We start from the raw sequence: 14,787 nt of genomic DNA on the forward strand, positions 1-14,787 counted from the left end.
CGTAGCCTGCCGGCACCTCGAGCCGCCGCCTCGCCGCCCGGTGGTCGCCGCCCCATCGCCGTCCTCTCCTCCGGCCGGCGCGCCGCTCCAAGGCCTCCCCGGCGTCCGCAAGCTCCGGCGAGAGCTCCAACTCCGGCCGACGAACCTCGGTTTCCGCGTCGGTGAACAGTGCCCCGATCTGGATCTCAGATCCGAAATTCTAGGGTTGACTTTTCCCCCAAACCCTAGTTCATGATGCATTCTTTGACTGCCCGTAACTTTGCATCCGTAGCTCCGATTTGGGCATATGATATATCAAAATCTTCGCCTCGACATGTACATCATTCGTTCCATTGCATCATTTGCATTTGAGGTCATCTTGATACCCAAAATTCTGTTAGAAGTAGGCTTCGTGAGTTAGATTGCAGATCCGTTAGTTCATCATGCACTTTTGTCATTTTTGCCATGTTTAATTCGTGCATGATATGCCTGTGCCCCTTTAGGATGTATTGTTAAGCATTTTGTCTTCTTTCCAGAGGTGTCACCCATGCATTTTTAGGATGTGTGTGTTGTCTTGTGCAAGCTTGCGAAGAGAGGTACCTGAGATTGCTGATTTCAGAGACTTAGTGATTTTCAGTAAGTCTGGGATATTTTAGTTCATGATGCTATATGTCCAGCTTGTTTCCTAGTGATCCGTGCCTCTTTTGAGGATGATCAGTAAGGGAGTTTTGATATCTATGTTATGCTCTATCCATCCATGTCTTTGTTGGCATATGTGGAGTGCTCTAGGTTGACTCAATCGAGCTCAACTTTTGCTTCGTTGTTAATCTGGGCAGATCGTCAACTTGTTTGCGATTTTGCCGATGCTACCGTTAGTGTTCCATGCATGCTATGCCTTTGTTATTGCCATGTGTAGCTAGCACATTGTGCCTTCTTGCTGGTTATATGCTTTCCTTGCCATGACTTGCACCGTAGTGAGTGCATCGAGCTCGTTTACATGCCTTCGTGGGTTAAATTTCAGCATGTCTCAGTTTTCACTAAGTCTGAAAACTGATTGTGTTCGAGCTATGTTCGTGACCTTGGTAGAGTATTTTGTGAACCCTTTTGGCCCCAGGTCACTTTGGGTGTTTTGTTAAGCTTGTTGAGTAGCTCCATGACATGTTCTTACTTGTCATGTTCAGATTTCCTATCATGTTGTTTTGCTGCTCCGAAGAGAGCATCGTGATCTGAAATTTCAGACTAGTGTTAATTTCACTAAGTCTGGAATCTGTTTTGCATTTGCGTTTTAGCCATGCTTGTTTGAACCTCCTAATGGATGAATTTGCCTATGGCTCAGTGCTAGTGTTTTGTCAACCATCTTGTGTACTTCACTGCCATGTATTTTGTTTTCATGTTTGGTGGCTGTAGCGTGTTCATTTCGTTGCATTTAGATGCCTACTTGCTGTAAATCGCAGACCGGTGTCATATCTTAAAACGCTCGCCATTTCCAAACCGTAACTCCGATTCCAATGATCTTTATATCGTTTTCAAGCGATTTCATCCCCTCTATCCAGTGGAACACTTGGTTTTCCAAGTTGATGCCAGGTTCATGCATTTCCTGTCATATCTTGCATTTTGCATCCCGCATCGCATCCCGCATAGCATATCGTCATTTCATCATATTGCTTGGACTTGCCCGTGGTTGATTGTATCCTTGTTGCTTGTTTGTCTTGTTGGGTAGAGCCGGGAGACGAGTTCGCTACCGAGGAGCCCATTGAGTTTGCTTGTGAGGATCCAGTCAACTCTGACAACTGTGCAGGCAAGATGATCATACCCTCGAAATCACTACTATCTTTGCTATGCTAGTTTGCTCGCTCTTTTGCTTTGCCACTGCTACGATGCCTACCATTTGCTTGTCAGCCTCCCAATTGCCATGTTGAACCTCTAACCCACCATTGTCCTTGCAAACCGTTGATTGGCTATGTTTCCGCTTTGCTCAGCCTTCTTATAGCGTTGTGAGCTGCAGGTGAAGATTGGAGCCGTTCCTTGTTGGAACATTTATTTACTTGTTGGTATATCATTATATTGCTATGTTATCTTAATGCATCTATATACTTGGTAAAGGGTGGAAGGCTCGGCCTCTCGCCTAGTGTTTTGTTCCACTCTTGCCGCCCTAGTTTCCGTCATATCGGTGTTATGTTCCCGGATTGTGCGTCCCTTACGCGGTTGGGCTATAATGGGAACCCCTTGATAGTTCGCCTTGATTAAAGCTTTTCCAGCAATGCCCAACATTGGTTTTACCATTTGCCACCTAGCCTCTTTTTCCCTTGGGTTTCCGGAGCCCGAAGGTCATCTTTATTTTAGCCCCCCACGGGCCAGTGCTCCTCTGAGTGTTGGTCCAAACTAGAGCCCTGTGCAGCGCCACCTCGGGGAAACTCGAGGTTTGGTTTTAGTTGTACGGATTGCTCATCTGAGTGTGCCCTGAGAAAGAGATATGTGCAGCTCCTATCGGGATTTGTCGGCACATTCGGGCGGTGTTGCTGGACTTGTTTTAACCTGTCAAATCATCTTGTTGTACCGAGATACCGAGTCTGATCGGTGTGTCTTGGGTGGAGGTCTATTCCTTCGTTGACCGTGAGAGCTTGTTATGGGCTAAGTTGGGACCCCCCTGCATGGATTGATCTTTCGAAAACCGTGCCCGCGGTTATGGGCAGATGGGAATTTGTTAATGTCCGGTTGTAGATTACTTGAATTAAACTTAATTAAAATGAATCAACCGTGTGTGTTACCGTGATGGCCCCTTCTCGGCGGAGTCCGGGAAGTGGACACGGTGTTGGAGTTATGCTTGCGCAGGATGTTCCTTTAGCTTCTCGCTCGTGCTTCGCCTTCTCTTCTCGCTCTCTTTTGCGTATAAGTTAGCCACCACATATGCTAGTCGCTTGCTGCAGCTCCACATATATTTGCCTTATCCATTCCTATGAGCTTAAATAGTTTTGATCGTGTGGGTGTGAGATTGCTGAGTCCCTGTGGCTCACAGGTACTACAACTCCAGATGCAGGTCCAGGTGTTTCTGCTCCAGCTGATGATTACGAGCTCAAGTGGGAGTTCGACGAGGACTCTCAGCGATACTACGTGTCCTTTCCGGATGATCAGTAGTGGTGCCTAGTTGGGGTTATCGATTCAGGGCCTTGTCGCATGTTGGGGGTCTTTTCTATTTTGGCACCGTAGTCGGGCCATGAGTGATTTGTTTGATGGATGTTATTTATGTACTCTGATGTGACGTGGCGAGTGTAAGCCAACTATGTTATCTCCCCCTTTTATTATATATTATTGGGATGTTGTAATGATTGCCTGACTTGCGACATTGCTTTCAATGCGGTTATGCCTCTAAGTCGTGCCTCGACACGTGGGAGCTATAGCCGCATCGAGGGCGTTACAAGTTGGTAATCAGAGCCTTCCCCGACCTTAGGAGCCCCCATTGCTTGATCGTTTTTAGCAGCCAAGTTGTGTCTAGAAAAATGTTTTGAGTCTTTAGGAATTATATATCGGAGAGCTTAGGAATTCTTTTTACTTCCCAGTCTCCTCATCGCTCTGGTAAGGCATCCTGATGTAGAGTTTTGACTCTTCTCTTCTCAAATTTCACTAAAAAATTTTTTTAGGATCACGCGAGTATCTTGGATTTGTTCCGATGGTTTTGTGACGAGAACATTGTTCTTGGTGCCTCCTGTCTTTAGGGGTTGTGGCAGTGTCCCGAGGAGTTGAGCTCCGAGGTGTTGTCGTCACAATTTTATCGTTGCAATTCTGGTATACTTGAGATATGTTCGCCGACATCGAAAATCTCTTTTATGCAGTTCGTTGGTGAGATAACCTCGACGCCACCCAGTACTGGGGCGGGAGTTCGGGAGTATCGCCATAACTTGTATAACGGATGCTTTTCGAAGGTTGAGGTAGATGGTTTCCAAAGTTTTCCTGGTTATGTGTTGAAGGATGGATACAGCTGGATGTAGGATTTGCTAGTTTGGGTGAGATATTGTGCTTCCCCTGTATCCCCAACACCTGATTGCATAACCGGAAAGGTTCGGGAGTTTCATAGGTGGGAATTCTAGTAGCTCTAGTTCTTCTTCCACGGAAATTGGTTTGAGATTGGGATTTCTTACCGATTATTCGTTCTTGATCCGTACCTTGTTGATTTATTTCTCTACCTTAATTCTTCGTGGCTTCTCAATTTATGGATATGTGACCATTTGAAGAGGAATGCATTCGTTCATTTTGTTCGGATGTGAAGACTATTTGTTGCAATTTTCATTCCGTTGGATTCAGCTTCTATATTGTTATCTACCTATGTGCTAATGGTGGTCAACCTCTTCAGGATGGCTCCTCCAACGCGCACGACTCCGAATCCTGATCCGCCTCCACCTCCGCCTCCTCCGGAAGCATGGCAAGCTGTGATGGCCGCTACTAATGCAAACACATAGTTGATCATGCAAATCCTCCAAGAGCGGAATCAAGGCAGTCAAGGGAATCAAGGCAACAATCAGCACCACTTTGCTACTCTGAACCAGTTCCTCGCAAATGGCCCAAAGACGTTCAGCGGTTGTGTTGAGGCTACCGATGCTGACGATTGGCTAGTGGATCTGGGCAAGCATTTTGAATGCAGCAACGTCAGGCCTGAAGATTTCGTCAAGTTCGCTTCTTTCCAGCTCAAAGATCAGGCTGCAGAGTGGTTCCAGCAGTACAAGGATTCCAGAGGTGGACGTTTGATCACTTGGAACGATTTCCGTCAAGATTTCCGCGCTCATCACATTCCTCAATGTGTGGTTGAGAGTAAGCGTCAGGAATTCTGCAATCTGAAGCAAGGCTCTTTGTCTGTCTATGACTACAACAAGTTGTTCCAGAAGCTCGCCCGTTTTGCCAAGCAGGATGTTCCTGATGAGAAGAGCATGATCTATCAGTTCAGGGGTGGTCTTCGTGAGGAAATTCAGCTTGCTCTTGTCCTCTTTGAGCCGTTGAGATACGATGAGTTCTACAACATGGCACTGAAGCAAGAGGCTGCTCAGATGAGGTGTGATGCTTCCAGGAAGCGTGCCAGAGATGTTACTCCATCTTCCTCTACTCAAGTGGTCAAGCAGCAGAAGTATTGGCTTCCTCCTCCTCCGTTCCGTTAGCCGTATCAGCAGAAGAGCAAAGGTGGCAGTGGTTTCTCCCACCCACCCAACCCAGGCTTTCAGAACAAGTCTTCATCTCAAGCGCCAAGACCGAGTGCTCCGTATCACCGTCCGCTTTCAGAGGTCACGTGCAACAAGTGCCAACAGAAGGGTCACTATGCCAACAAGTGTACCAACCAGAGGCGTCTTCCTCCTCCTCCTCCTGTCAGATCGGCAAGTACAGCTGTGGTCAAGCACAATCCCAAGCACGCCAAGGTCAATATGGTGAATGCAGCTCATGCAGAGGATTCTTCAGATGTGATCATGGGTAACCTTCCTGTTAATGATATTCCTGCAAAAGTTCTTTTTGACACTGGTGCATCGCATTGTTTCATCTCGAGACCTTTTGCTTCCAAGCATGATTTTGTTACTCAAATGTTGCCGAGACCGTTGTCTATTGACTCTCCGGCCAGCCTCTTGACATCTTGAGTGTGTGTTCCGGATGTTACAATCACTTTGGGCGACTGCAAGTTTCTCTCTTCTCCGGTGGTTCTTGGCAATTCTGACATTGATCTTATTCTTGGGATGGACTGGCTCTCTAAGCATAAAGCTCAGCTTGATTGTGCAGCCAGGCAGATTCAACTGACTCATTCGTCTGAGGATGTAATTGTCTTTGCTGCTCGGGATAATACCATCCGGTTGTTTTCTCTCAATGAGAAGGGTGAATTGGATGCTATTTCGCAGATTCCTGTCGTTTGCGAATATCAAGACGTTTTTCCAGAAGAACTTCCAGGGATGCCTCCAAACCGGCCGGTTGAATTTGTTATTGAACTTGAGCCCGGTACGGAACCTGTGTGCAAACGTCCCTACAAGCTCGGCCCCGAAGAGTTGAAGGAGTTGAAGAAACAACTCGATGAGCAAGAAAGATTGGGTCTCATTCGGCCTAGTACTTCTCCGTGGGGTTGTGGTGTTCTTTTTGTGAAGAAGAAGGATGGATCGAGTCGACTTTGTGTTGATTACCGTCCAGTAAACAAGAAGACCATCAAGAACAAATACCCACTTCCCAACATCAATGAGCTGTTCGAACAACTCAAGGGTGCTCAAGTATTCTCCAAGCTTGATCTCCGGATGGGTTATCATCAGATTCGTATTCGTGAGCAAGATATTCCCAAGACGGCGTTCAGAACAAGCTTTGGTTCATATGAATACACCGTCATGTCTTTTGGCCTCGCCAACGCTCCTCCGACGTTCTCTCGCATGATGAACTTCATCTTCAACCCCTACACCAATGAATTCGTTTTGGTCTATCTCGACGACATTCTGGTTTTCTCCAAGAACAAGGAAGATCATGCCAAGCACTTGCGTTTGGTTCTTGACAAGCTCAGGGAACATCAGTTCTACGCCAAGTTCTCCAAGTGTGAATTTTGGCTCGATGAGGTTCTTTATCTTGGTCATATCATCTCTGCCAAGGGCATTTCCGTGAATCCTGAGAAGGTGTCTGCAATTGTGAATTGGGAACCTCCTCAGAACATAAAGCAACTCCGCAGTTTCCTCGGTCTCGCAAGCTATTGCAGAAGATTCATTGAAAACTTTTCTAAGATCGCCAAGTCTCTCTCAAATCTTCTTCAGAAGCACGTCAAGTACGTTTGGTCTCCGGAGTGTGATATTGCTTTCAACACTTTGAAAGAGAAATTGATCACTGCTCCAGTTCTGACTCCGCCTGATGAAACCAAGCTGTACGAGGTCTTTTGTGATGCCTCTCTCCAAGGTCTCGGTGCTGTACTGATGCAAGAGAAGAGAGTTGTTGCTTATACCTCTCGCCAGTTGAAACCTAATGAGAAGAACTACCCCACTCATGATCTCGAGTTGGCGGCAGTTGTGCACGCTTTGTTGACTTGGAGACATCTTCTATTGGGAAGGAAAGTGGACATTTTCACTGATCACAAGAGTCTCAAGTACATCTTCACTCAGCCTAATCTCAACCTCAGGCAGACTCGATGGGTTGAAATGATTCAAGAGTACAATCCGAGTATCGAGTATACTCTAGGCAAGGCCAATGTGATTGCTGACGCTTTGAGTAGGAAAGCATATTGCAACAGTCTGATTCTCAAGCCTTATCAACCCGAGCTTTGTGAAGCTTTCCGCAAACTTAATCTGCAAATTGTTCCTCAAGGTTTCCTCGCCAACCTTCAAGTCTCTCCTACCTTAGAAGACCAGATTCGCCAAGCCCAACTTCTTGATGCTATGGTGAAGAAGGTGAAGATTGGTATTGCAAAGAGTCAGTCCAAGTACAAGTGCTACCGACTTGATAACAAGGACACTCTCTTCTTCGAGGATCGAATTGTTGTGCCCAAAGGTGAACTTCGTAAGGTGATCATGAACGAGGCTCACAACTCTCTCCTCTCCATCCACCCTGGTAGTACGAAGATGTATCAGGACGTCAAGCAAACTTATTGGTGGACTCGAATGAAGCGCGAGATCGCTCAATTCGTGAATGAATGTGATGTCTGCAGAAGAGTGAAGGCAGAACACCAAAGGCTAGCTGGTCTCCTCCAACCTCTTGCCATTCCAGAATGGAAGTTTGACCACATTGAAATGGACTTCATGACTGGGTTTCCAAAGTCCAAGCGTGGCAATGATGCTATATTCGTCGTCATCGACAAGCTCACCAAAGTGGCTCATTTTATGCCTATTAAAGAGTCAATCACTTCAGCTCAATTGGCGGAACTCTATACCTCTCGCATTGTCTCTCTGCACGGTATTCCTCAAGTGATATCTTCAGACCGTGGCAGCATCTTTACCTCCAAGTTTTGGGATTCTTTTCAGAAAGCCATGGGCACCAACATCCGCTTCAGCACAGCTTTCCATCCTCAAACGAGCGGTCAAGTCGAGCGTGTCAACCAGATTCTTGAAGACATGCTCAGGGCTTGTGTGATTTCTTTCGGCATGAAGTGGGAGGACTGTCTTCCTTATGCTGAATTCTCATACAACAACAGCTTTCAAGCAAGTTCGGGCAAGGCCCCCTTTGAAATTCTATATGGCAGGAAGTGCCGTACCCCTCTCAACTGGTCTGAAACCGGTGAACGTCAGCTGCTGGGCAATGACCTAATCACAGAGGCAGAAGAAATGTGCAAAGTCATTCGTGATAACCTCAAAGCAGCCCAGTCCCGCCAGAAGAGCTACTATGATAGTAAGCACCGTGATCTGGCTTTCGAGATCGGAGATCACGTTTACCTCCGCGTCTCTCCTATGAAAGGTACTCGTCGCTTCGGTATCAAAGGGAAGCTTGCCCCTAGATACGTGGGACCTTTCAAGATTGTCAGCAAGAGAGGCGACCTCGCCTATCAACTTGAGCTTCCTTCAAACTTTGCAAATGTTCATGATGTGTTCCATGTCTCTCAGCTTCGAAAGTGCTTCAAGACTCCTGACCGCACCGTCAACTTCGAGGACATTGAGCTCCAAGAAGATCTCCCCTATCGTGAGCACCCAGTTGCTATTCTTCAAGAGACCGAACGCAAGACTCGCAACAAGTCAATCAAATTTCTCAAAGTTAAGTGGTCACACCATTCCGACCGTGAAGCTACCTGGGAACACGAGGATCACCTCCGTTCTGAGTACCCGGAGTTCTTTCAGTCCTAGATCTCGGGATGAGATCTTTTCGTAGTGGTGGAGTGTTGTAACGCCCCAGATGTAACTTTCCCCATTTGTACTCCAACTCTTGCCGTCTCCGGCGCTAAGTTATATTTGTTTCTCGGGTTTGGGTCTTTGTCTCCGTGTGTTGTTTTCTTTTTTCGTGCATCTCTTATCATGTCATCTCGTGCATTGCATTTGCATACATGTTCATCTCATGCATTCGAGCTTTTTCCCCGTTGTCCGTTTTGCATTCCGGCGCTTCGTTCTCCTCCGGTGGTCATTTCTAGTCTTCTTTCGTGTGTGGGGTTTAAACATTTCCGGATTGGACCGAGACTTGCCAAGCGGCCTTGGTTTACTACCGGTAGACCGCCTGTCAAGTTTCGGGTCATTTGGACTTCGTTTGATACTCCAACGGTTAACCGAGGGACCGAAAAGGCCTCGTGTGTGTCGCAGCCCAACACCCTCCAAATTTGGCCCAAAACCCACCAAACTCTGCTCCATCGTCTCGGTCGTTCGATCACGATCGTGTGGGCGAAAACCGCACCTCATTTGGACTCTCCTAGCTCCCTCTATGCCTATTTATACCCCCTCCATTCGGATCTCTTCTTCCCTCGTCCGAAACCCTAGTTTTAAAAAAAAAACTGAATCTCCGCCGACGGACGTGTCCGCCCCCGGCCGGACAACGTCCGCCGATCCGCCTCAGCCAACCCCGCTGCGCCACGTATCCCGGGCGGGCGCCCACATCGCCGCCGCCGCGCCGGCCCGCCCGAGCCCGCGGGAGGCCCCCGTGGCCCATCTCCTCCGCCGCCTCGCGCCCGCGCCCCGCCGCCCTTCTTCCTCGCGGCCGGCCACCCGAGGCACCGGCGCCGCCGCCCGCCGTCGTCGCCTGCCGGCACCTCGAGCCACCGCCTCGCCGCCCGGTGGTCGCCGCCTCGCCGCCCGGTGGTCGCCGCCCCATCGCCGTCCTCTCCTCCGGCCGGCGCGCCGCTCCAAGGCCTCCCCGGCGTCCGCAAGCTCCGGCGAGAGCTCCAACTCCAGCCGACGAACCTCGTTTTCCGCGTCGGTGAACAGTGCCCCGATCTGGATCTCAGATCCAAAATTCTAGGGTTGACTTTTTCCCCAAACCCTAGTTCATGATGCATCCTTTGACTGCCCGTAACTTTGCATCCGTAGCTCCGATTTGGGCATATGATATATCAAAATCTTCGCCTCGACATGTACATCATTTCGTTCCATTGTATCATTTGCATTTGAGGTCATCTTGATACCCAAAATTCTGTTAGAAGGAGGCTTCGTGAGTTAGATTGCAGATCCGTTAGTTCATCATGCACTTTTGTCATTTTTGCCATGTTTAATTCGTGCATGATATGCCTGTGCCCCTTTAGGATGTATTGTTAAGCATTTTTTCTTCTTTCCAGAGGTGTCACCCATGCATTTTTAGGATGTGTGTGTTGTCTTGTGCAAGCTTGCGAAGAGAGGTACCTGAGATTGCTGATTTCAGAGACTTAGTGATTTTCAGTAAGTCTGGGATATTTTAGTTCATGATGCTATATGTCCAGCTTGTTTCCTAGTGATCCGTGCCTCTTTTGAGGATGATCAGTAAGGGAGTTTTGATATTTATGTTATGCTCTGTCCATCCATATCTTTGTTGGCATATGTGGAGTGCTCTAGGTTGACTCAATCGAGCTCAACTTTTGCTTCGTTGTTAATCTGGGCAGATCGTCAACTTGTTTGCGATTTAGCCGATGCTACCGTTAGTGTTCCATGCATGCTATGACTTTGTTATTGCCATGTGTAGCTAGCACATTGTGCCTTCTTGCTGGTTATATGCTTTCCTTGCCATGACTTGCACCGTAGTGAGTGCATCGAGCTCGTTTACATGCCTTCGTGGGTCAAATTTCAGCATGTCTCAGTTTTCACTAAGTCTGAAAACTGATTGTGTTCGAGCTATGTTCGTGAGCTCGGTAGAGTATTTTGTGAACCCTTTTGGCCCCAAGTCACTTTGGGTGTTTTGTTAAAATTGTTGAGTAGCTCCATGCCATGTTCTTACTTGTCATGTTCAGGTTTCCTATCATGTTGTTTTGCTGCTCCGAAGAGAGCATCGTGATCTGAAATTTCAGACTAGTGTTAATTTCCGGTTGTAGATTACTTGAATTAAACTTAATTAAAATGAATCAACCGTGTGTGTTACCGTGATGGCCCCTTCTCGGCGGAGTCCGGGAAGTGGACACGGTGTTGGAGTTATGCTTGCGCAGGATGTTCCTTTAGCTTCTCGCTCGTGCTTCGCCTTCTCTTCTCGCTCTCTTTTGCGTATAAGTTAGCCACCACATATGCTAGTCGCTTGCTGCAGCTCCACATATATTTGCCTTATCCATTCCTATGAGCTTAAATAGTTTTGATCGTGTGGGTGTGAGATTGCTGAGTCCCTGTGGCTCACAGGTACTACAACTCCAGATGCAGGTCCATGTGTTTCTGCTCCAGCTGACGATTACGAGCTCAAGTGGGAGTTCGACGAGGACTCTCAGCGATACTACGTGTCCTTTCCGGATGATCAGTAGTGGTGCCTAGTTGGGGTTATCGATTCAGGGCCTTGTCGCATGTTGGGGGTCTTTTCTATTTTGGCACCGTAGTCGGGCCATGAGTGATTTGTTTGATGGATGTTATTTATGTACTTTGATGTGACGTGGCGAGTGTAAGCCAACTATGTTATCTCCCCCTTTTATTATATATTATTGGGATGTTGTAATGATTGCCTGACTTGCGACATTGCTTTCAATGCGGTTATGCCTCTAAGTCGTGCCTCGACACGTGGGAGCTATAGCCGCATCGAGGGCGTTACAACTTCCAACCCTATTCCAACCTCATTGAGCTCGTACATCAAGCAACCAAGGCGGAACTCAAGTGCAAGATGACTTCAAGTACGCCAAGTACTCATCCAAGACCTATGGTTTCTCCAACATCCAAGCTTCAACGACTCCTTCAACATCTACATCAACCAAACCTTCTCAAAGCAACGACGACAAGTCAAGTTACAAGAAAACTTCGGCAAGTTCAAGTCGTCTTCTTCCTACGACAAGCAACTTCAAGCCGCGTGCTTCATCATCTACTCCAACCGATGAGACCGTCAAAACAAGCTCCTTCAAGTGTTTCACTTGCGGCGGCCGAGGCCACAAGTCCTACCAATGCACGAACAAGCGCACCATGATCCTCAACGACGATGGTACATATGACTCAATGAGTGAGGAGGAGATGGAAGCCCTTGAGAAAGTGGCCATGCACCGATGCGTGAACGAGGATGAAGATGATCAAGTCTTTTGTGATGAGGATTCGAGCCCCACTCTCGTTGTCTCCAAAGTCTTGACACTTTAACATCAACAAGAAGAAGACCAATGATGCCACATCTTCCACACTAAGGTCGGCATCAATGGAAGGTCCGTCATGGTCATCATCGATGGAGGTAGTTGCCCCAACTTGGCAAGTGAAGAACTATGTTCCAAGCTTCAATTGGTCAAGAGGAAGCACCCGCGCCCCTACAAGGTTAAATGGCTAAGTGACTCCGGCACTATACGAGTCGAGCATACGGTCCAAGTGTCCTTAAAAATTGTTGCTTATGAAGACACTTTGGAGTGTGATGTGGTCCCAATGACTGTTTGCCACCTCCTTCTTGGTCGACCATGGCAATTCGACCGTGGTGTCATCCACAATGGGCGTACCAATCACTATAGCTTCAAAATGAAACGAAAGGAATATGTGCTACGACCTATGTCTCCTAGTCAAGTGATAGCCGACAAGCAAGCCACCAATCATGGAAAGACGAGTGAACAAGTGACACACCCAAAAGTGAGTGAGAGCCACAAGCCAAATTTGAGCGCCTCTTCGCCTAGAGAGAAAAACCTCATCGTATTTGCCACCAAGAGTGAGATAAGAGAAGTGTGTGAGAACCCATCGAGTGTGATGCACTTCGTACTTGTGTGCAAGGATGGAGAACCAAAAACTAACACATCTCATGAGCTACCTTTAGTGTTTCAATCTCTTTTGCAGGAATTCCAAGATGTCTTCCCCGATGAGCTACCTCCGGGTCTACCGCCACTATGAGGCATTGAGCATCGAATCGACCTCATCCCTGGAGCACCACTTCCAAACAAAGCTCCATACCGTGTCAATCCCGAAGAAACCAAGGAGATTCAACGGCAAGTACAACAACTCATCGACAACGGTCATGTACGTGAAAGCTTAAGCCCATGTGCCATTCCCGTTATACTTGTGCCTAAACCCGATGGAAGTTTCCGCTTGTGTTCTGATTGTAGACCCATAAATGCCATTACCGTTCGATATAGGCATCCCATTCCTCGCTTAGATGATATTCTTGTTGAACTTAGTGGAGCCAACTTTTTCTCAAAAATTGATCTTAAAAGTGGCTATTATCAAATCCGCATTCAAGAAGGTGATGAATGGAAAACCGCTTTCAAAACAAAATTTGGCTTATATGAGTGGTTAGTGATGCCTATGGGTTTGTTGGAAGCACCCGGAACTTTCGTGCGTCTTATGCATCATGTGCTTAGACCTTACATTGGAGTCTTCGTTGTGGTTTACTTTGATGATATCCTTGTGTTTAGCAAAACCATGAAAGAGCACATTAATCATGTTAAATCTGTGTTGCAAACCCTCCGCAAGGAAAGCCTTTATGCGAATTTGAAGAAATGCACTTTTGGCGCTGACAAAGTGGTTTTCTTGGGTTTTGTTGTCTCTTCCAAGGGTGTCCATGTTGATGCAACTAAGATTGAGGCAATTAAAACTTGGCCTCAACCCACCAATTTGCAACAAGTGCATAGTTTTCTTGGCCTTGCAGGATTTTATCACCGCTTTGTGAAAAACTTTAGCACAATTGCCGCTCCTTTACATTCTTTGAGTAAGAAGAATGCTCCTTTTGTTTGGGGATCTTTGCAATCCACCGCTTTTGATGAGCTCAAGTCTTTGCTTACTCATGCTCCGATTCTTGCTTTGCCCAACTTTGAGAAAACTTTTGAGGTTCATTGTGATGCAAGTGATACCGGAATTGGCAGAGTTTTGATGCAAGAAAAATGAGCCATTGCTTATTTTAGTGAAAAACTATCCGGTGCTCAACTTAATTATCCCATCTATGACAAAGAATTGTATGCTTTAGTGCGTGTGCTACATGTTTGGGAACATTACCTTAGACCTCATGAATTTGTCATCCATACCGATCACGAAATGCTTAAGTACTTAAAATGTCAAACTAAGTTGAACAAGCGTCATGCCAAATGGAGTGAATTTATTGAATCTTTCCCATATGTCATCAAGTACATTAAGGGTAAAGAAAATGTTGTTGTGGATGCACTTTCACGCATATGCACTATTGTCACTCAACTTGAGTTGAATGTTATTGGTTTTGAGCGCATCAAAGACTTGTATGAGCATGATCCTTCTTTTGCTACTCCTTATGCTAAGTGTTTGACACACACATCTTGGGAACGATACTACATAAAGGATGATTATCTTATGAGAGCTAACAAACTTTGCATTCCCGAGTCTTCTCTTCGTTTGTTACTTTTGCAAGAGGCTCACGGAGGCGGACTAATGGGACACTTTGTACGCGACAAGACTTTTGCCACGCTCTCCAAGAACTACTTTTGGCCCAAGATGTTCCGTGACGTCTCATGCTCCACCAACCGTTGGTCTACATGTCGCAAAGCTAAGTCTAAAGCTCAATCCCATGGTCTTTACATGCCCCTTCATATTCCTTATCAACCTTGGGAAGACATTAGCATGGATTTTGTACTTGGTTTGCCTAGAACTCAAAATGGCAAGGATTCCGTCTTTGTCGTTGTGGACCGATTTTCTAATATCGCACATTTCATTCCTTGCAACAAGATAGACGATGCTTCACATATTGCCAATCTCTTTTGTAGGGAAATCTTGTGACTTCATGGAGTACCAAAGACGATTGTCTCGGACCGCGACGTCAAGTTCTTGACTTACTTTTGGAAGACCCTATGTGCCAAGCTCGGAATCAAGCTATTGTTCTGTTCGG

This window comes from Triticum dicoccoides, chromosome 4B, assembly GCF_002162155.2.
Source record: "Triticum dicoccoides isolate Atlit2015 ecotype Zavitan chromosome 4B, WEW_v2.0, whole genome shotgun sequence".
Lineage (NCBI taxonomy): Eukaryota > Viridiplantae > Streptophyta > Magnoliopsida > Poales > Poaceae > Triticum > Triticum dicoccoides.